General features: G+C 35.4%; 1 long non-coding RNA gene across 7 annotated transcripts in view; it reads right to left on the bottom strand.

Annotated features, from left to right (window-relative positions):
* Positions 1-251: 251 nt before the first annotated feature.
* LOC105465510 (uncharacterized) overlaps positions 252-23,917 on the bottom strand; it is a 297,782-nt gene continuing 274,116 nt past the window's right edge. For 4 of the 7 annotated variants that reach the window (XR_011623316.1, XR_011623321.1, XR_011623319.1 and 1 more), the window contains 2 exons: positions 9,851-10,049; positions 4,729-9,530 (listed from right to left, as the gene is read on the bottom strand). This is a non-coding gene — a long non-coding RNA (uncharacterized lncRNA). Of the gene's footprint in view, positions 785-4,728; positions 9,531-9,850; positions 10,050-23,917 lie in introns of those variants that run through there. The other 3 variants (XR_011623317.1, XR_011623318.1, XR_011623320.1) reach the window with 3 other exon arrangements.

Below are 23,917 nucleotides of genomic sequence, written 5' to 3'. Positions count from 1 at the left end.
GAACAAAAATCCATCAAAGAAAGACAGAAAAGCAGATCCAAGGAAAGCAACAGAAAAACAAAGTAAGTAAGCTATAACTAGCATTACTACTGAAAATCCATGTTCGATCTGGCTCATCAGCATAATATTAATAAAACTTAAGAGAATGAGAAAGGTAGAAACTTCTGCAAAGAAACCTAAGACAAGATTTTTAATGATTTTGGATTTACACCTCCTCTTTGCTAATCAATAAATGTCATCAAAATATTTGTTCTATTAAAATTATACAACCATATAATTTGCTTACATTTGGAAATGACCTACATTCTGAGATACATGGTTTTATGTCTATTAATAAGCTCTCCTACACATGTGACCAATAATTAGCCTACTACCCCTAAAGCTTCATAGCAGTGTAACGTAAATGATTTATCAATTTTCTAAGTGCAGCAAATCACAAGGATATTAAAGGAATTAATAATCTCATAATGATATAAACCCAAGAGTCTTCCTCCACCTTCTCATTAAATATAAGCACAATGGCTGACTGCAGAGTGCTCCATAGGAGCTATGAGAAAAAAACTTGAAGTCTGTGATCTTGTTTTCTCTGACAAAAGAAAGTATGAATAAAGGGGAATGATGAAAGTTTCTCAAGAACCATATGCATTCTTGGTTATGTCATTTATCTCTTACCTGGAGTTAAGTGCCGTCTCAGGTGGATTATATTGCTGGGTTACACTCTCACCTGTGTGAGTGTCTCACAGGTAATATCTGATGAGTCCTTCTTATACTTTTCAAGATTTATCTATAAGAAATAGAATGCTGAGAGCACTTTATATCCCTATCAGTGTCACTGATAGTACCACATCGATACAGAATAATCATTAAAAAGCTTAGTTACGTTTGCTTGAAGAGCCCAGATGAAAGACTACGTCTACAAAACTGTTGACAAGTTTATTATAATAACCAAGCTTTTACAAGGTTATTTCTTATTTTCTTTTTATTTTATTTATTTTGTTCCACTACTTAATGTAAGAGTTGGAAACTTCTAGAAGAGTCCTGTGGGGATGGGAAGATTAATGTTCCCGTTTTTGTTCAGATTTTTGTTCCCATCTTTTAGAAAATTCATCCAGGTAAGAATTTGATTGATTTGAAGTGCAATAGTCCATCATCTCCTCAAAGATACTGTGATGCTCAGGGCAGCCAGGTAGGCAGAGGGCTAGAGAGGCATCCAGGCAGCAAGAGGACACACACTATTGCTCCCGAGTGACTTTTATGTGATACCTCCCATTTGTTCTGCTCAATCGTTTTCATCAGAAATATCGGAATAAAGATTTTGTTTTATTTTTGGTTATGTTGGTGTGGAATACTCCATATTGATATGAAATGCTCATTGTAGAAAAATTGAAACATAGAGATGAGCAAATACAATAAAATAAAAACAAGCCATAAACTCACCACCCAAATTAATCATCACACTAATTTTTTTGTTAATTCTTTTTCTGTCAGAATTTTTTCTTTGAATACATTTGTTTAAACAAACATTGTTTTGTATTATTTGGTAAACTACTTTTTAAACTCAATAAGATATATTCCATGACAAATATATTCCATGTGAATAAATATTATTTCTATACTTTAATTGCAAATAGTTATACATCATATAACATATATAGATATCTAGATAAACAATCAGACATTAAGTTGACAGTAAAATTTTAAAAAATAAAAGAGCACAACATTAGTAATCTAGGGCTTTCAGGGAAAGAGTTACTTCAGATAAATAAATTAACAATCAACTAATACAGGAAATTGTATTAAGCAGAAAGATACAGAGATCTCACTATAAGTATGTCCTGATCTCAGTACAAGAGGCAGATATCATACATGGATAACAAAGAGATCCACATTTGTGGTTTTCTCCTTAAAATATTATACCCTATCCCCTTTTATTTTATTTTAATTTATTGTTAAGAGATAGGGCCTTGCCATGTTGCTCAGGCTGGTCTCAAACTCCTGAGCTGAAATGACCTGCCCACCTCAGCCTCCCAAAGTGCTGAGATTACGGGCAGGAGCCACCGTGCCCAGCTCCCCCATCCCCTTTTAAATAATCATTTAACCATATCTATATGGACTATAACCATTGACTATTATCCCATGTATCAATAGTCAGTCTGCTTTTTTATTTTGGGTTCACCACTCATTGTCACTGCTCAATAACTGCCCAATAGCTTTCTGGCTGTTTTTCCTAATTCCAATTTGTCATGGACTGAGAAGCTGAAGGTCTTAGCTTATTAATGAGTGCATATTAAATAAGGCCCAATAAATCTATGAGGGAAGTATCTGAGTCAGTAAATATCATCCATTGTTTTTATATATCATTTTCACTTATGTTAACTTACATGACAACATATTCATAAAAACTGTAGGTAATTATTAGGTACTTCATGCTTTTACAGAAAAGAAAACCAAGACTTGGAGAAATGAAATAATGTATTCAATGTTGCCTGGCTATAAAATTGTAGAGCAAGGGCTCAAACCCAATTCTTCTTATTCCAAACTGACTCTAAAAACTTTGTGAAAAGTAACTTTAGTTTTTTTTTCTTGCTTCTGCATGAAAAAATTATAATCCAGAGAAAAGTTTTCTAAAACATGTTTTATGAAACACAAATTATGCAATAAAAGAGGAAAACACTGGACCAAAGAAACATTGCAGGACTTCTCAGTGATTGTAATATGCTAACGTGCTGCATAAATCTCCAAAAGCAGCATTTTCATAATTGCTTGGACCTCCGAGATGATCCTGTGTAACAGCACACCCCTGCAGACTTCTAAGAAGTACATTACAGAAGATACTGTCCTGCTGCGGGGCTCGGGGAAAGGGAGGCTCACCAGATGAGAGAAGAGAGCCTTGATTATTAGTCTTTGCATTCATCTCTCATTTACAATTTGTTAATAGGACAAAGATTAAAAAGTAAATTCTGGAAAACTTGATGTTTAAGTGAATGATTATCTTTTGATAATATAGAAAATTACTTCTAATAAAAAGGATAGATCAATCTTTCAGGAGTAGCTACAGAATACTCCTGTAAGCTACTGTTAACATTTAATCAGATGAAAGTGTAAATTCACAGAACACCCAGATATAAAATGGAAATTCTTAGGCTGGATTTGGAATGAAATCATGTCCTGTGACTGACTGCAGCACTATTATACCGGAACCTTCCACTGAGATATGATACACTGTCCCGATATCTCAGTGATCTCTTGTAACACAACATTTCCATCTCATACTTTATTAATGACAAAGATGAAAGAATTCTCACTGTAATTCAATACTTCACATCTTTACAAGTTCCAAACAATAAAAATACTTGAGAAATTCTTTAAAATTCAACAAATCATTTTTAATATAGCTAAATCTGTTTGCAGTTGGTTAAAATATTTTCATGAAATACCATCATTTTTTAAAATTACAAAGAATGTCATTTTATAGCCTAAAAATTAAGAAATTCCCCACCTTTAAAATGGTGCCCAACTTGCCTTGTTGATATTCTGCATCACAGAAATCCTACTTTTGGCAACGTGTTGCCATCACAATCTGTGAGTGAGAATTTTGCGAAGCCTTTTATATTTATTATCTTATTTAATACTTAAAACAGCCCAACAAAGTGAGTACACTAAAAATAATATCCGATTTTTAAATTTTCTGGATGAGGCAGAGCTAGGATTGGATGCCAGGCACCCTGACTACAAAGTTCCTTTACTTAACCCACCTTTCTCTGAGATGCTCATATTTAGTTAGTCATTTCATACATGTTCCTATTTAAGTCATTTTAGTAGTCATAGAAGGCTTAAAGGGAAAGATATATTCTCAATAAGATGCCGCTATTTCATTAGCAAGCTTCTTGGGACTACAAAATATCCCTTCATTCAATTGATACCTAACCTCCACTCTTCAATTAGAAGTCAAAAGACCATGATCTCATGATTTCTTTTCCCTTTTTGGCATTTCTGCTGTCTCATCAAGGCCTTTACAAATGGAACTTAAATTTGATTAACTGTAGTATAAGCAAAACACCAAATAAAAATCAATGAGGCATATATGCACGGCAAAGGAAGGCAGCTCTAAAACTCAAAACAGCTTCACCAGAAACCTCATGGATACTCAATCTGCAATTTTGGCTTTTGTATAAATTAATTTTAATTCCAAAGCTGAGAAAAGGGAGAGGTAATCATATGACTAATTTGGCCTACAGTACAGGAGAAGTTGGCAGTGGTATTATTAAAGAGTCTAGAAGGGCATCCTATCAATCAACCAAAAATTATTTATTAAATATTTACCGTCACCACCATTATGCCACAATGCTTAGAATCCCAGCCCTTGAGTTATCAGTTGTGGTTAAAGCACAAACAGAGAATAAGAATATCTTAATGTGAATGTATATTACCTGGAGAGAAAAATGGCATTAACTCCTTGACAACCACTCTTACAGTAATGTGAATATAATACAGAACCCAAAGGAAATAGAATAAAATACAGGTTAACTATGATTGATTCTAGAAAGGTCACATCAGTGAAGTGGAGCTCTGTGAATCCAAAGATGTACCGGAGCTGTGGTGCTTAGTTCTAGAAGGTAGCATCAATGTACTAGCTATGTACTAGATACTAAGAAAATGAAAGAAAATATATTGTTGAGGTAGAATATTGGGGCCAAGACCCCAAGCTTATCTGCAACTCATGAGAGGTTTTATTTTATTTTATTTTTTTTGTCCTCCAATTGTCTGTGTTAGTTGGTGACTTATTTATAACGTGAAATGCATTCTGTCATCTGAAGCTGAGGCCCCACAAGTAGAAAAAGGTCCCTCGCCATTCAATGTAGGAAAAGACCGGCAGTATATTACATAAAACCAGTATTATACATATGCAGAACTCCTGTTCTAAGAGAATTACAAAGGAACATACATGGATTTTCTGGTATCCTCTCATCTACAAAGGCTCTCATCTTCCAACACAGCATGTTCCCTATCCAGTGGTTCAACTGGTTCTCTAAAGGGAAAAAAACATTTTATATAAATATTACTGCTTTAAGAATATGTAGTGCCAAATTTAGAAAAATAATGATAAAATATTTAAGATACAATAATCTTCACTGTGTATTCCATACCACTAACTTCAGTGTGACTTTCTGTTTCTTATAGTGTAGTGACAGTGGATTTCACTATCAATTTGTTTTTCATTCTATCCTCAACCATAGGGCCACTAAATCGGACTGTCTATAAATGCTTAATTATGATCTCATTAGAAAAAATGTCACTCATATCATTGACAAATGAGTATAGTTCTGATATCAATGTTTTTGATATTTTATTTTACATTAAAGAGACTACAATGAAACAACAAAGATACATGTCAGATTTCACTCAGCTTTCGATGATGTGTGCAACTACTTTGCTAAATTATATGAGTTTTCCAATACTAGAAGAATATTTTCTTACATTTATGTGCTACTTCCAATGTAACAGCTACAAACACAACACAATTTTAAGATTAATCCATATTGTTCATTTTTGTCCATAATTTTAAAGTCTAGATAATGAAGAAAACAATAATTTATAGCATTCATGACTTTTATAATATTAATATTTCCATCATGATCAATTTCAAACTACCCACACCAGACTGAGAAGAGCAGCATACCATTATAAGACATACGTATAATACATACAGACACAATAGATGTAAATAACACCAATAGCATAGATAAGAGTAACATGTAGTATAAAAGGACAAGTCTTGAGTATTTATTACCTTTGTTTTAACATAATGTTCAATTTGTTTATATAATTTAAGTTTAACGGCAATATTGCTGAAATTTTGTCAGTTCTTGAGAGCCTGTGTGAGCTGACTCCAGCATTTCAATGCCTCTGTCCCTCCTAGTTGCCAGAACAGTACACTTCCCCATATTAGTCTTTCTAGATGTGTTTCCTCAGTTGCAGGATTATTTTAGAAATTCCCTACTACAACTTGTTTGGTTTTAAGATTCTCATTATTATTTCCTGAAATGAAATGCAATATAAGAGATAACCAAGGGACGTAAAGGAGGGTGGTCAATTATCCGTTAAAGAGAAAACTATGAGATAATGAAAGAAACATAGGATTTGGAGTCAGAAGACCAAGACCTGTGTATGAGACTTAGTCCTATTATCTTAAATGTATCTTTTAAATTTCGACCTTCAGGATTCTTATCTGTAAAACTCAGCTAATAGTCACTTACTTTGCAAGTTTTTTTTAATAAAAAATACATGAGAATAGCCGTGAACGTTTTTACAATTAAAAATTACAACACAAAATAAAACATCTTATAATATGCTATTCTTTTATATGAGGTTAACCTTTCAGAACTCTTTTTGATAGAGAAAACAGTCATGTATTAGATTTTAGTCGCTACCTTATTACAACTAACAACGTGATTAAAGGCATTTTTTTGGTTTGAAAAAAATCTTTTATCTATTACAAAATAGGTAGATTTGGGTATGAATAGTTACATTAAAGGAGATATCAAGTGTACTCAACTAAGCCCAGGAATGACATTCAAGAGACCAGGATTTTACTCGTTCAACAAAACTTGTGACACAATTTGCAATTTCTCTGAGGCTTATTTTGTTTATCTTTAAACTGCAATGATTGAGCAAACTAATCTGATGTTCTAAGTCTAAATTTGATGATAGTTTCTTTACCACCTCATTAAAATTTCCTTTCAAATGCTAGTACTCATTTAAGTGGTAATTTATAAAGCTACCATTCCTAGCTTTTAGAGTCTCATTCTCACAGTCAGCTCTTACGTAGCGTATTAGTCTGCTCACGCTGCTGTAACAAAATACTATAAGTTGAATAGCTTATAAACAATAGAAATTTATTTCTCATCGCTCTGGAACCTGGGAAGTCTAAGATCAAGTCACCAGCAGATTCTATGTCTAATGAGAGCCTGCTTTGTGGTTTATAGACAGTGACTTCTCACTGTGTGTTCACATAATGGAAGGGCAGTGGGTTCTCTCTTGGGCCTCTGTTATTAAGGCACTAATCCCAATCATGAGGGCTCTGCCCCCGTGACCTAATCCCTCCCAAAGGCCCCACCACCTACTTCTATCACTTTGAAGGTTAGGATTTTAACACTGAATCTGGAGAGGACACTGCACTCAGACCATAGACTATAGGAACATGGTTGAAATAGGCCATTTCTTTACAGAGGAACATTCCACAGTTCCTTTGTTATTCTAGCTACACAGTGGCACATATTCTGCTTTTTAGTCACAGGGATGTATAGAGAAGGGACATGGAAGTAGACAGAAAATTTTAAAACCAAAATTTGAGAAGCCACTTTCTGAGATAAAAACATAAAACTTTTCTGAAGATATAACACAAACGAAACATGAATTCTGATTTTTCTATGCCTTAGTGTTTTGCCCTTAAGAAGATACCAAATCCAAGAAGTTAAGAATGTTTAGAAACACTTTGTTTTTTGTTTTTGTCCTTTTAATACGTACCTCCAAGTCTAAGTTCTCATATCTCACCTCTAGTTGGTCCTTAGACTTGCTGCTTCCTCCTAATAGGCCTGTCCCCTAACCCCTGAGCTTCCATACTCCAACTCCCTGGCCCACAACAGAATATGTGCTTCCAATTTAGGTAAAAATAAAACTACAGCAAATAAATACATAACCTTCAATACAAGTAAGAATCATTTTACGTATAAGTGAATGTGACAACTGCCTGCCTGTTACAGGGTCAGGTGAAGAAGTAAAAATGCCCCCTGGGTAATTCCTGAGATGATGTGAGACCTTCCTGGAACTTATTTATTACACAGTAAGGAAGAGTAGGATGCTCTTTCTGGAATATTTTTCTTGGGAACTTAAAATATAAACCTCGATCACTGACAAGGTGGCACTTTGAGATTAAGCCATGGGAAATCTAGCAAGATTTACAAATACAGCAGTCTAAGAATAACACCCTTCCTGCCATCTGTGATTGGCATCATTATTATAGACTCTATTATAATCTTATCTCGTTGTCCAACGAAGCTATTCATTCAGTGACTAAGCTCACGTCAAAGATCAGGCAGAGTTTACTTACTTGCGGAAAAAAAAAAAGCTTTTGAAAAACACAATCTCATTGCACAGACCAAACCAAGAGTGTCTATGACATGGTGCAAGGTGCTTATGATATAAGGTGGCAGCAAATGAAGTCAAAACAGAAATACCAGCTGAGAAGGTGTTTAATCTTCAAGGTGTGAGGTATTATATTCTAGCACTCTCTCTGACTGATATCAGACATGCAGGGAAAAACTAACTAAAACATATGGGAAAAGTGCACTTGTGTCCCTTTGATGTCTGTGTTGGCAAAGCACCTCAGCGTTCACATCCAGTCTTTAATAAAACAGCTGAAGTTCCTGGTTTGTAAATAAAGGAAACTAAGAGATTGCTCTGTAATGTCTGTAGCACACACAAAAATATAACTTCAATGCAGGCCTGAAACCACGCATCTCAACATACACACACACACACACCCCCACACACACACCCACACACACCTCTTAGAGTTATCTTGTAAGGAACTCCATACCTGCTTCTATCACGGCCTGCAATTTTCAAATAATTTTTATTGTGGAAAACTAATGAATTCCTACAAACCCTTCAACACCCTTTTTTTTTTTTCCACCATGAAGGAGAGGGAGAATACGGCAGATTGTCCATATATTTAAATGTTGAGAGAAGTTGGAGTTCCTCTTTCCCATAAGGAAGAAACTAAAGGCCATAAACACATTGTTAATAAAGCCAATACAGGTCTCTACACAAGGAATGATCAATGAAATGCACAACTAGCTTTTCAGCAGAAGTCAGGGACAGACGTAGTAGCATCAAGCAAAAACAAGAATAAAAGGTTAGATTTTGTCAATGATTCAGGCACTTCCAAAAGAGTCCTGACCTCCAAATCCATAAAGGGAATAAGGGCCTGCCAGAGACCCAAAGTAAAGAGGATACTCTTGACACCAGAAAATCCAGTCTTCATGTGCTTGGATCGACCTTCCAGGTGGCTCATTCTGAGAACCACACAGCCCAGGGTGTGCAGACAGCAAGTCCTCTACCCTCAGTAACGATGCTCACATGAGCTTCCACACTCCTCTGGACCTCATGCCATCTCATACCAATAATGGGTGAAACCTAGAAGACAGTGAAATGGATCTGTGTTTTGTAAGCTGGTCTGTTCCATTCACCCAAGACAGATGTGTAGAATTTTAGGAACTAAGGATTAAAACAGCAATTTGAGATCACTTAATCCCAACCCCGCCCAATAAGAGAATTTCTTAAAGGACTCTTCAGACTGTGGTGGTGGTTCTGCTTTGGCCTCAGTCCACTACATACATTGAGAACATGCGGTTGTTACTGATGGTCCAAATTTGGGCCACTGTAAATTTTAAGAAAACTCATCCTTCCTTGAGCTGGTATCTGGTTCCCTGGTTCCCTGTGTTTTATATCTGGAGATTGTGGTTGATCTGAGAGACAGAGAAAGAGAGAGACAAGATATAATTTTTAAGAGTTCATAAGTCAACTATTATAGTTTTTAGTTCTAAAAAGTTTGTAATATTAACATCAAGTATATCAACACCCAATTTTTAGGACATGATACATTTTTTAGAAAATTGTCAGTCTCTTAGTGTGGTACCATTCATATTCACTATTATTTCTTAAACATTACTGAGGGAAATTCTGCAGTTGTGTTTGTAAATCCTTTCAGTAAACTATAGGATAATTTAATTAAAATTAAGATGATTTCTTGTAAAAGAGATTAGCATATTTCAGACTTTAATTCTACTTTTTCAGCTGGAAAAGTAACTTTCCTGCTTTTGAATATGGAAGAAAAAAGGTCAAATTGAGTCGTATCTTTCATCCAAGTGATACAGCACATAGTGAAACAGTGGGCTTGTCTCTTCCGTGTTCATCTTGTGTCTCTGTAGCAGTCTTTTTCACAATTCTCTGCTCACTTTCATCTGTTTTGATGTTCTTCCAGACATCTGCCACAAATAATTAGTGATTTTACTCTCAGATTGTCACATGCTTATTTCTAAGACCTAATCTCCCTTTAAGAGTATCTGGTTTTATGATGTGCCTACCTCTTTTTTGTCAGCCTTGGGATCCCAGCTTCTATGAAATCTAGAGGTATCCTTGACTAGGACTAATATCTCTTTACTTTTGTTTTATGCATCCTAAGACATGTTCACCCAAGATGCTTATCTTTTATACAACTCAAAAATTGCTTTATTTCATCCTACCAATAAAGTCTTATCAGGGCTCTGTGTTATGACTCTCTATCTTAGAATTCTCATGTGAGAGGGCTTCATGAAGATGCGTATTAATCCTACCTGTATTTGAATTAAAAAATGAAGTCAGATTTTTTTCTGATAGACAGTAAATCTGTTTGGCTGATTGGTTTGAAATGATGATGGGCTTTGCCAAATAGGTAAATGATAAATATTTTCCATAAATTAATCCCGTATTCCTGAGATTTTGACAATAGTTTATTTAAAGTGCATGAAAAGAAAGCATTTAATCAAAACTATTGCACTTATTAGTAGATGTGTACCAAAATTAATAAAAGTTATTGAATACATCTCAACAAAGCCTTTTTAATATACTTTCTATAAATTGAGCAAGAAAATAACCCTAATAACAGGGTGACAAATCATTTCGCAAATCAGGATCCAAATGGAAGGGAACTTAATTGAATTGTCAGCTGATAGATAATTAAAATATTTTTGATGATATATCACTAGAAGGATTTTTGGCACATAACTTGGAAGGAGTTCAAATAATTGAATGACATTGTTCTACTAAAATTCCTTCCATTTCTATCTACTTATTTATGATAACAAGCTTTCTCAGTGCTTACATATATATAAAATATAAAACTATGAATATAATTGATTTTGAATCTCACCTCAACCTGATAATAATTAATATTTGTCCAGGAATAGGCTATTCTTTTTATTAAGGGATTCATTTTCAGTATGGCTTACTTTTTACCTTTAATAAGTATTTATCAAAATTTATATTATGTTGTTTTGATCAATTATGTACTACTAATAATTTTCATAACACTAAATATGGAAGAAATTAAAATCTTATTGTCAGAAAACTAAAAATAATTAAATTTTAACTTATACATATACTTTTGTTGCAGAGATATATGATAGATGACCAATAAAATACTTTCAGAAATATAAAAGTATATTGCATTAGGGTAAAAGTTTACAAGAGAAATATGGAAATATGAGCTCAAAGAAGAAAACAAAGACAAATTTCCCAACTCCTAAGAATTTCTTTATGTATTTTTAAATAAATGCTAACATGGGTGTCTTGAATCACATGATTTCAAAGCTGGAAAAAAAATTAAAGGTTAACTGTTAAAATGATTTTCATGCTTATTTGTCTTATTACTCCAAATAATTCTGAACAATTTTGTACGTCTTCAAACCCTTGATTGACTTCTGATTTTTTCTATATTGAGTTTAAATGGTTACCAAAGATACAATTTCTGGGGCAATATAAATATTGACATTTAAAATTCAAAAAAACAATTATATTACTTTTAAAAATATAGCCCATGGGAATACAAACGCCAAGACAATTTCACACTACCATCATCTCTATCCTTCATATCTTAGGTGTACCCCTGCAATACCACTTCTCTTCTCCTATTATCCTCTTCTGAATGCTTCCCTCATTCTGCAGCTATCAAGGGGTTTGCATAAAGTCAAAATTTTTCGAAATTTATTTTTTAAACTCTATTTCTTTTTTTGACTGAAACTTTTTTATAGATATATCATAGTTGTACATATTTGTGGGGAATATGTGATATTTTAATATGTATACAAGAAGTAATGATCAAATCAGGGTAACTGGAATATTCGTCGCCTCAAACATGGATGGATCTTCAGTTTCATCCCTTCACAAAGGCTAGATTCTTACAGTCCTCATTCTACAATAAGCATATGTATAAAGACATCTACTGCAGGCATTAAATGTATAGGAAAGGCACTTGTCACTAAATCACATATAAGTAAACATCAAAATAATAGAGAAACTATATAGTGTCTGGATGATTGATTTTTTAAAAAAGTTCCTCCTAACATGGTTCAACAGCTGATCAAATATTTACAACCTGGTATATTGACTGTAATCACATATAAGTAAACATCAAAATAATAGAGAAACTATATAGTGTCTGGATGATTGATTTTTTAAAAAAGTTCCTCCTAACATGGTTCAACAGCTGATCAAATATTTACAACCTGGTATATTGACTGTCCTTGAACAGTATAATCTATTCCTCAGTTACCATTAGATCAGTACACTCTTATTATTTTGTTTGGTTCTTTAGCTAATACATGTTGACATTTACTGGAATTAAAACAAAGAAGAACAAGGTTGCCAAAGACTCTTATATATTGTCCAACGCTTTATCCCAAATCTTTCCTGGTTAACATGGTCAACTGACTCATGGTAGCCCTATACTGAAAGGGTAATTCTGCTGGAACCAGATTGTGCGCCCTTTTAAAACACTGGTCTGCAGGTGAGAATGTAAACAAGTCAACCTCTGGTAATACAGCTAAAAATGGAGATAGTTGCAAATGGAATGGAACCAATAAGATAACTTATCTTCCTCATCCACCAAGAATATTTACTTGCTGCAATTCCACCATTTTTCTTCTGTTTGCTGAAAATCTCCTTCATTTAGGAATGAAGAAAGTGAGTAGTAAAAAACAATGATTGGAAATCCCATACCTGTGCTGTAGGTCTGCGCCTGCCTCTAACCAGCTGTGAGTCCATAAAAAGCCATACCTTCCATGGATTGTAACACAATGATGGCTGATGATTTATCTCTCCTAAAATTTTGTCATATTAGGAATTTAAGCACTCATAAATGATCTTTTTCTCCTTGGCATATATAACCAAATCAAATGCTAAGCCTATAGAAGTCACACATAAATGTATGTAACACACTTATATACAGGCACTGTATTTAGTGTTAAAGCCAATCTTCCTCCTCTCTAGTGTTAAGGAGATTGGTCTCCACATAATATCCCACATGACCCACTGATGAGTAAATACATAGAACTCAGAGAAATATTGAATTAAAGTGGTATAATTTACTTAATCAACTATGTGAAACTAAAATATGGTTATTTTCAAATGCAACACCCATTTCCATAGACATCACTTGCTTTTTTCTTCCTAAATAAACTTTACATTACTCCAACTCGACAAACTCACCTTGAACATCTTCTTGGTTCATCATATCTATGTTCTCAAGGAGTTCTGCCAGGATTCATTGTTTTGGCTACTACCTAACCCTGTTGTCACAGATGTCATCTTTCTTGCCTTACATCAAATCACTCCTCCTCTTTTTGATAAAACTGCAAAGTGCCTTTCACATTCAATCATAAAAAGAGATTTAATCTTCATAACTAACAAATATGTATGTTACAGACAAGAATGAGGAAATTTTTGTCATTCTTCCAATTTTTTCACATAATCTGGTTTTATACACTATAATCAGTTTATTTAATATAGATTTCTTCATGATTTAATAGAAAACTTTCTTTTTTGTTTTTTTCAGATGGAGTTTTGCTCTTTCACCCAGCCTGGAGTTCAATGGCAAACAGTTGCATGATCTCAGCTCACTGCAACCTCTGCCTTCCAGTTTCAACCAATCCTCCTGCCTCAGCCTCCCGAGTAGCTGTACTACAGGCATGCACTACCATGCCTGGCTAATTTTTGTATTTTTAGTAGAGACAGGGTTTCACCATGTTGGCCAGGATGGTCTCAAACTCCTGACCTCATGATCCACCCGCCTCAGCCTCCCAAAGTGCTGGGATTGCAGGCATGAGCCACCACGCCTGGCCAATAGAACACTTTCTAATAACTTGTTTGAAAACCTTATTCAAATACATTACTAATTGAGTCTTTTAATTAGTCTGGGACATAAAAAGGCAAATGTAATCTTCATTTTATAGATGAGGAAGGAGAGGCAAGAAGGTACAGAAATATAAGCTACAGTATATCCCAGGATGCCAGAAATATTAACCCCATTAACATTTGCTGTATCCTCCCACTACTACTGTGCTTGTTGTATTTTCCTCTTCTTTCTAAAATCAGCCCAATGTCAGTACCTATTTTCTGTAAATCTTTTTATTCCAAACTTACGTGATTTATTAAGTAAACGTTAATCGGCTTCTACTACCACTTGTGAGACTCTAGGGCTACAATGCTGTACAAAAACGACATGGTCCCTGATCTCATGGAGCTTGGACCAGAGGAAAAAGACATTGTTTGAATAATTCAAAAAGCAAATGGATATTACAGTTCTGGCAATGCTACACAGTAGAAGTACTCGGTACTATCAGATCCTGTACTTGGAAGATTGGAAACACTCAGAGGAGTTAGGGGAGGCTATTCTGAAAACAGGACACTTAGGCTTTGGCTGAACAATGAGGCAGAGTTTACTAGATGATAAGAGAGGGAGAGAGGAAACAACACGTGCAAAGGCTGTTACTCAGAGGAAGCCTGGAAAGTGGGGAGTGAGGGAAGAAGCCCAGTGTGAAGGGAATCCAGACACTACAGAAGAGCATAATTTGAGATGACACCTGAGAAGAATTAGGGGCCAGGCTTTGTACAGTTTTAGAGTCAAAGTTAAGGAGTTTTGCCTTTATCCAAAAAGCAATGGAACTGTATCATTTCATTTATAAGAAAGGTACTGAGTAGGCAAATACACAGAGACAAAAAGTAGAGGTCAGGGGCTGAGCGGAGCTGAGAGAATGGAGAGTGACTATTAATGGGTAGGACGATTCTTTGGGGATGATGAAAATATTCTAAAATTAGATACTAATGAGGATCACAAAATTCTGTGAATATACCATAAAGCACTGAAATATATACTTTAAAAGGGTCTATTTTATATTACATAAACTTTATCTTAATAAAGTTATTATTAAAAATTAGAAATGGGAAAGCATAAAAGATTTTAAGAAGGGGATTCTCCAAATAGACACAATAAAAAATGATAAAGGGGACCAGGCACAATGGCTCATGCCTGTAATCCCAGCACTTTGTGAGGCCAAGGCAGGCAGATCACCTGAGGTCAGGAATTCGAGACCAGCCTGATCAACATGGTGAAACCTAGTCTCTACTAAAAATACAAAATTAGCCGGGCGTAGTGGTGCATGCCTGTAATCCCAGCTACTTGAGAGGCTGAGGCAGGAGAATCACTTGAACCCGCGTGGTGGAGGTTGCGATGAGCCGAAATCACACCATTGCACTCCACCTGGGGCAACAATAGCGAAACTCCATCTCAAAAGAAAAAAAATGATAAAGGGGATATCACCACTGATCCTACAGAAATACAACCAACCATCAGAGAATACCATAAACAACTCTGTGCAAATAAACTAGAACATCTAGACAAAATGGATAACTTCCTGAACACAAAAACCCTCCCAACACTGAACCAAGAAGAAGCTGAATCCCTGAAGAGACCAATAACAAGTTCTGAAATTGAGGCAGTAATAAATAGTCTACCAGCCAAAAAAAGCCCAGGAAAACATGGATTTATGGCTGACTTCTACCAGAAGTACAAGGAAGAGCTGATACCCTTTCTTCCCTGATGAACACTGATGCAAATGTTCTCAATAAAATACTGAAAAACCAGATACAACAACACATCAAAAAGCTTATCCACCGTGATGGAGTCAGCTTCATCCCTGTGATGCAAGGCTGGTTCAACATACACAAATCAATAAACATAATTCATCACATAAACAGATCTAAAGACAAAAACCACATGATTATCTTACTAGATGTAGAAAAGGCCTTTGATAAAATTCAACATCCCTTTATGTTAAAAACTCTGAGTAAACTAGGTATTGAAGGAACATACCTCAAAATACTAAGAGCAATTTATGACAAACCCAAAGCCAATATCATACTGAAAGTGGAAAAGTCAGAAGCATTCCCCTTGAAAACTGGCACAAGACAAGGATGGCCTCTCTCACCACTCCTATTCAACATAGTATTGGAAGTTCTGTCCAGGGCAATCAGTCAAGATAAAGAAATAAAGGGCATTCAAATAGGATGAGAGGTAGTCAAATTGTCTCTGTTTGCAGATGACATGATTGTATATTTAGAAAACCCCAACATCTCAGCCCAAAAGCTTCTTAAGCTGATGAGCAACTTCAGCAAAGTCTCAGGATACAAAATCAATGTGCAAAAGTCACAGGCATTCCTATACACCAACAACAGGCAAGCAGAGGCTAAATCATGAATGAACACCCATTCTCTATTGTTACAAAGAGAATAAAATTCCTTGGAATACAGCTAACAAGGGAAGTGAAGGACCTCTTCAAGGAGAACTATAAACCACTATTCAAGGAAATCAGAGAGGCACAAACAAACAGAAAAACATTCTATGCTCATGGATAGGAAGAATTAACATTATGAAAATGGCCATACTGCCTAACATAATTTATAGATTCAATGCTATTCCCATTAAACTACCATTGATATTCTTCATGGAATTAGAAGAAACTATTTAAAAATTCATATGGAACCAAAAAAGATCTCATATGGCCAAGACAATCCTAAGCAAAAAGAACAAAGCTGGAGGCATCATATTACTGGACTTCAAACTATACTACAAGGCTACAGTAACCAAAACATCATGGTACTGATAAAAAAAAAAAAAAAGCAAACACATACACAAATTGAACAGAAAAGGAAACTCAGAAATAAGACTGCTCATCTACAATCATCTGATCTTCAATATACCTGAAAAAACAAGCAACAGGGAAAGGATTCCCTATTTAAATAAAAGCGAAGTAACTATTATCGGATCTCCTAACTACCCCAGTTTGTAAGGAAAAATAAAAGTCTCTACAAAATTAAAAATAAAAAGTAATTGTCTATATCCTTATTATTTTAAGCTATTTTACTTTTCTGTCTTTCCCACATATACAAGTATTATTCATTGTTCCAAGCAATGAATATAATATATTTTCTCCAAATAGCATTTTTTATATTCATAATTATTCAGCTCTGTTGCTAAACATGTAGTTCCACTTAGTATTTTTTTCTTCTTGCTACTCTAGTTATTAAAACAAATACTATATTTTTGAAGCAAACAAAAAATGATGCTGGGAGAACTGGCTAGCCATATGCAGAAAATTGAAACTAGACCCCTTCCTTACATCTCATATAAAAATTAACTCAAGATGGATCAAAGACTTAAATGTAAAACCCCAAACTATAAAAACCCCAGAAGAAAAGCTAGGCAATACCATTCAGGACATAGGCACAGGCAAAGATCTCATGACAAAACCATCAAAAGCAGCTGCAACAAAAGCAAAAATTGACAAATGGGATCTAATTAAACTAAAGAGCTTCTGAATAGTAAAAGAAACATCATCAGAATGAACAGACAACCTACAGAATGGGAGAAAAATCTTTGCAATCTATCCATCTGATAAAGGTCTAATATCCAGAATCTACAAGGAATTTAAACAAATTTACACGAAAAAAAATCAAAAAAAAAATTAAAAAATGGCAAAGTACATGAACAGACACTTCTCAAAAGAAGACATTTATGTGGCCAACAAACATATGAAAAAAAAGCTCAACATCACCAATCACTACAGAAATCCAAATGAAAACCACAGTGAGATACCATCTCATGCCACAGAACAGTTATTATTAAAAAGTCAAGAAACAACAGATGCTGGCAAGGCTGTGGAGAAATAAGAGTGCTTTTACACTGTTGGTGACAATGTAAATTAGTTCAACCATTGGGGAAGACAGAATGGCAATTCCTCGAAGACCTAGAACCAGAAATACCATTTGACCCAGCAATCTCATTATTTGGGTATGTAACCAAAGGAATAGAAATGATTCTACTATAAAAATACATGCACATTTATGTTCATTGAAGCAATATTCAATAGCAAAGATATGGAATCAACCCTAACACCCATCAATGATAGGCTGGATAAAGAAAATGTGGTATTTATACACCATGGAATACTGTGCAGCCATAAAAAGGAACAAGCTCATTTGCTTTACAGGGACAGAGATGAAGCTGGAAGTCATTATCCTCAGCAAACAGAGAAACAGAAAACCAAACACCATATGTTCTCACTTATAAATGGAAGCTGAACAATGAGAACACATGGACGCAGGGAGGGGAACATCCCACACTGGGGCCTATTAAGGGGGTGGGAGGAGGGAGAGCATCAGGATAAATAGCCAATGCAGTGGGGCTAAATACCTACATGAGGGGTTTATAGGTGCAACAAACCACCATGGCACATGTTTACCTATGTAACAAACCTGCACATTCTGCACATGTATCCCAGAACTTAAAATAAAACAAATTAATTTTTTAAAAAGGAAGAAGAAGGGGATCATATTGGATTTTTGAGAGGATCACTCTGGCTTCAGTGTAAAAAACATATTTTTTTAGAGTGGAGAAAAAAAGACTACTTTAACAATCCAAATGAAAGAAATTAAAAAAAAAAATAGGAACACAGAGTAAGTATCAAATACAAATGAAAAGGAGATGTCAAAGTGTGGCCCTTAGAACTCAGAGTTGAACAAGGGAATGGAAGTTGGTACCATTCATTGACTTGGTATTGTGAGAAAATGATCAAATTTTGAGAAGGGGGTAAATATTGAGTTCAATTTTTTATTACGTTGAGTTTGAGGCTCACTAGAGGGATATCAAACAAGAATTGGATACATGAATCTGGAACTGACAGTAATGATTTTAGTAAAGAGAAAATGTATGAGTCTTCTGCATATAGGCTAAAATAACAGTCATGGATATAAGTGAAACAGCCTGGAAAAAGAATGTAAGGTGAAAAGATGTCATAGTCCATTTGGAGTGCTATAACAAAATATACTATAAACTGGGTAGCTTATAAATAACAGATATTTATTTCTCACAGTTCTAAAGGTGGGAAAAATCAAGATTAAGGCACTGGCAGATTAATGTCTGTGTAAGGTCCATGTTCTGGTTCTCACACAATGCCATCTGGCTGTGTCCTCACATAGTTGAAGGGGCAAAGGAGCTCCCTTCAGCCTATTTTATTAGGGCACAAATAAAATAGTATCCTGCGAGTTAATCACTTCCCAAAAGACCCTACTTTCTAAGACAATCACGTTGGAGTTTAGGATTTTAACATATGAATTTGTGGGGAAGTAAACATTTGGAACATAGCAGGAAAGAAGCTGTCTAGGACTAACCATTGAGGAACTCCAGATTCTGTCAACTAAAGAAAGAGTATAAGTCTGTGATGAGAAAATAAACAAAAGCTAGAGAGTTAGGGAAAAAAAAAACAGGAGAATGTTGTGTCACAGAGGCCAAGGAGAGCATTTCTAAAAGGAAAGACTTGTCAGGTGGATAGAATATTTCTGAGAAGTTACATGAGATAAGAACCAAAAATATATATCTATTGCAATAAGTTGATAACATTACCAAAAGCTGTTTCACTGTGGAGTGATTGGGCCAGATCCAGATTAGGGTAGTATATTAGCCCGTTCTCACATTGCTATAAAGAACTACCTGACACTGGGTAATTTATGAAGAAAAGAGGTTTAGTTGGCTCACAGTTCCACAGGCCATATAGGAAGCATGGTTGGAGAAGCCTCAGCTAACTTACAATTGTGGCAGAAGGGCGAAAGGGGAGCAAGCACATCTTCACATGGTGGCAGGAGAGAAAGAGAGCAAAGGGGTAAGTGCCACTCGCTTTTAAACCATCAGATTTCAGGAGAACTCACTCACTATCATGACAATAGCAAGCAAGGGAAATCTGCCCCCATGATCCAATCACCTCCTACCAGGTCCCTCCCCCAACATTGGGAATTACAATTCAACATGAGATTTGGGTGGGGACACAAAGCCAAAGTTTATCAGGTAGGTTAATGAGTGAGAAATGAGGGAATGAGCAAAAACTAGTATAAATAAGTTTGCTGCTGCTGCTGCTGTTGTTGTGTTGCTGTTGTTGTTGTTGTTGTTGTTGTTGTTGTTGTTGTTGTTTGAGACAGAGTCTCACTCTGTCATCCAGGCTGAAGTGCAGTGGTGGAATCTCTGCTCACTGCAACCTCCGACTCCTGGGTTCAAGCAATTCTCTTGCCTCAGCCTCCCGAGTAGCTAGGACTACAGGCACACGCCACCACGCCCAGCTAATTTTTTGTATTTTTAGTAGAGACAGGGTTTCACCTGTGTGAGCCAGGATGATCTTTACGTCCTGACCTTGTGATCCACCCTACTCAGCCTCCCAAAGTGCTGGGATTACAGGTGTGAGCCATAGTGCCCAGCCTGCTGTTGTTGTTCTAACAGTTTGTCTGAGAACAGAAGAGAGATAGGGCAATAGCTACAAGCAGGGGAGAGTAATTGTTATGACATATTTTTATTGAGGTACTGTGAGTATATTATAAAAACAATGGGACACAGTCAGTTGAGTGATAAAGGATTGAAACAATTCAAGAAACAAAGTATAATTCATGGTATAAGTTTCCTAAAAATGTGGGAATGATAGATTCCAAAGCCATGGTGCAAGGATTAAATAGATCCTCTAAAACAAGAAAGCCAGAGGTTAGAGGAACTGTAGAGGACAGCTCAGATGTGTAGGATCTGATATGAGGCCAGTCCCATCTGATCATTCAGTTTTGTCTGTGAGGTAGATATAATCTGCTTAGGATATGGGAAGCCAAAGGAGAGCAAGGGAAATGCTATTGGAGATGTGAAAATAAAGGAGAATACATTTTTATGTAAAGAGTAAGAGAATGAGGCAACCAGAAAAACAGACTGTTAAGCATTGATGTAGACACTTCCCTCTACACACTTCCTCCAACACTGCTAAGCTGCTCTGGTGCAGTTATGGTGTAGATAATGCCAATAGCTGGGGTTTTCTAAAGTGAAAGTTAGGTCAGTTGCTTAAATTAAGAAAAAAAACAGACAAGATAGTTTAGGGTAATGAAAAGAGAGTTAATGGAGCATATAATATCCACTAGAAAATAAACAAAAATATTTGTATTTTTCCATTTATTTTATCTTTTCTTATACTGGAAAACAAAAGAAAATAAATGACAAAATTTGAAAAACCCTACTATTACATATAAATGATCTCCCATTTTTTTGCAGGCTTGATATCTTTAAACTTAAGTCTTTTGAATTTAACATATTACAAAATAAAAATTGTAACTGGTATAGCTAAAAGATCACAGCTATCAGGAGAGCTGAAATCTAAACTCAACCTTTCTAATAATTTATAACTTCAAGACTCAACTAAAACCTCATCTTCATTATACAGCCTTCCCTGACTTCTTTTTGCTTTGCCATTTTCATCCAGACTTACATAGTACCAAATAGAAACCTCTACGACAGCCCTCAACCTGTAGTCCTACACAGCTGCCTACCTCTAGTCCCTCCACTAGATTATGAGTTGTTTGAAAGGGAAGATATTTTCTTCTTGCACTTTACTAAGCACTTGGCCCATATTAAGCAGTCAAAGAATATGTGTGGTTTGCAATCAAATACTGAAATTTATTTGGGGAAAATTATTAAATTGGTAACCTAATTAAAACTACAAATTGGTGCTCCAAAAAAGTAGCACATAATTCTAGGCTAGAAAAAATTAACGAAAGAGGTAAAAGAAAAGCTTGTGACTTTTCCTGACTGAATTGGGTTATCTCTAACTCCACAGTATAATGAAAGTACATATATAAAGAGAAGTAAATGAAAAGTACTAGCAGTAGCAAAAGGCTAGCAGTGGCAAACGGCTAGCACAGGCAGCAACAGTAGGAAAGGCAGACACACTTGCACAACAATACTAAAGCTTAAATCAAATGAAGAAGGAGCTTGCAGGGCCACGGAGCCAAGATATTTTCAGAGCTAGATCTTTTATGGAAAAAGCCAAGCCAGAAATACAATTCAAGGAGGATGAGGAAGAGATACATTGTGAACCATGCTGCAATTTGGCTCCCATTTACCTAGGATCCAGAAAGATTTGGCCAATCCTAGGTGAATAGGATTGTTAATAAACAAGCTTTACTGTGTAAAGAGTATGTAAAAAGCAACAGTATGTTCATAATTACACATATATAGACATCCAAGATTAATTTATTACTTTATACGTTATTTACATGGCTATTTTAATTTCATTCCTTTATTTCCTTCATTTCAGGGGCTCTGCAGGAAAACTTACTTACCATGACCCTGATGCTCAAGCGGGGACTTCCTAAGATTGGATGAACTCAATTGCAAGACAGTTGCCATGAAGAATTCAGGAATAGCAGAGTAACCGAGTTTTACCCAATCCCAGCTAACATTGCTTTGGAATAATACTGAATGTTGAGGGGAACATCAGAAACTGTTGGAGCAGTTTTCACTGCTATTCATTTGCATAGTACAAAGAATATTTTCTTTTGGTAGATGCCACCCCATAAAAGTTTGCACTGATCTACACTTCTCCTGATGTATATGAGAGTATTTGAAATCTATTTATAGCTAAACTGAAAATTTCACCCTAACCAGACTGGCTTGAGCAGCCCTTGTCAGTTGGGACTTTGCAAATTAAAAGAATCTATGATCTGCCATTTAGAAAATCCATCATGTCCTTTTCCCTCACTTTAACCTTGTCTCAAAAGTTTGACAAATCACACATCACAATAAGGAGTTTGAAATCTGTACTAAGTCTAATCTTGTTATCTTCCATTGCTCCCTTATCATTTCATATATTTCTTTGACTTATCTCTTTTGTCCTAGAGGTCTATAACATATACCTACTCCTAGTAGCTTTATTTTTAAAAAAATACAGCTTTTATAAAACCTAACTTTCTCTCTTAAATGTATTCTTCTTATGTGAAAATTAGTCAATGATCCTCCCATTTATACTCCTTCATCACTCTATTTGCAAACACATTGCATAATAATGTTTTAAATTTTTCTGTTATCCTGAAGCAGTAAGACCTTTTATATATATAAAATCTTTATATCTCATAATTTTTTCCATCGCCCATGCTGTGTGTTTTGTTTATAATACTCCCAGCCTACAGGCACAGACACTCAATAATTTTCATTTCCTTTTCTTGTTTAACTTTGTCCAGATTTATTTGGATTATTACTCCCTCTCTTATTTGTCTCAATGCAGAAATATAAAAGTAAAGGTATCACATTCCAGTTCATTTTCCATATATATGAAAAGTTCAGATGCCTAACCCACAAAAGTAAGCATTTTTATGTTTTTATTCACATCAGTTCTCTTGGCTATCAGGACCATCAATGTAATGTGGCAGAGCAGTGTGGATCAGTCTTTCCTTCCTTTGCTAGAGGCCCAGGTGCTTGTCAGATGCTGGAACCATTAATTTCAGCTACTGTGGCTCGGACAGAGCAGCCATCTGACTGCTTGCCTCTACTTTCTCCAGTGGAAAAGTCTGCAGCAAAGGGGCATTTAATCATTGCTTCCACAAAGTGTTCCACAAAAAAACAGGTCAATCAGCAAGTAGTTTGGGGAAATTCTGCCTAGTACTCCACAGACATCCAAACAGGTAAATCTAAGACTCTGCGCTACGATTTTACTTAGTTTAACCTTGAATTTCCTACTCTTCTTATTTTTGAGAACATTTTTTGTGTTGTTCACATGGGTAAAAACTATCAGCATTTGATGAATCAAGCTTTAAGAAACAATTCTCTGGACGCCTTTAGATTAAGAACCAGGGCCAATTTGTATGCACCTGAGATTAACACCATTTATACCACCAGACGGATCTTTCCAGGACAAAATTTTCACAAGTTTCTTTTCTCCTAAGACTTCTGCAGGAAGTTTTATTTATT

Source organism: Macaca nemestrina, chromosome 5 (assembly GCF_043159975.1).
Source record: "Macaca nemestrina isolate mMacNem1 chromosome 5, mMacNem.hap1, whole genome shotgun sequence".
NCBI classification, from domain to species: Eukaryota; Metazoa; Chordata; class Mammalia; order Primates; family Cercopithecidae; genus Macaca; species Macaca nemestrina.
Note: the sequence above shows the minus strand (reverse complement) of the source record. Positions and strands in the feature narration are given on the sequence as shown.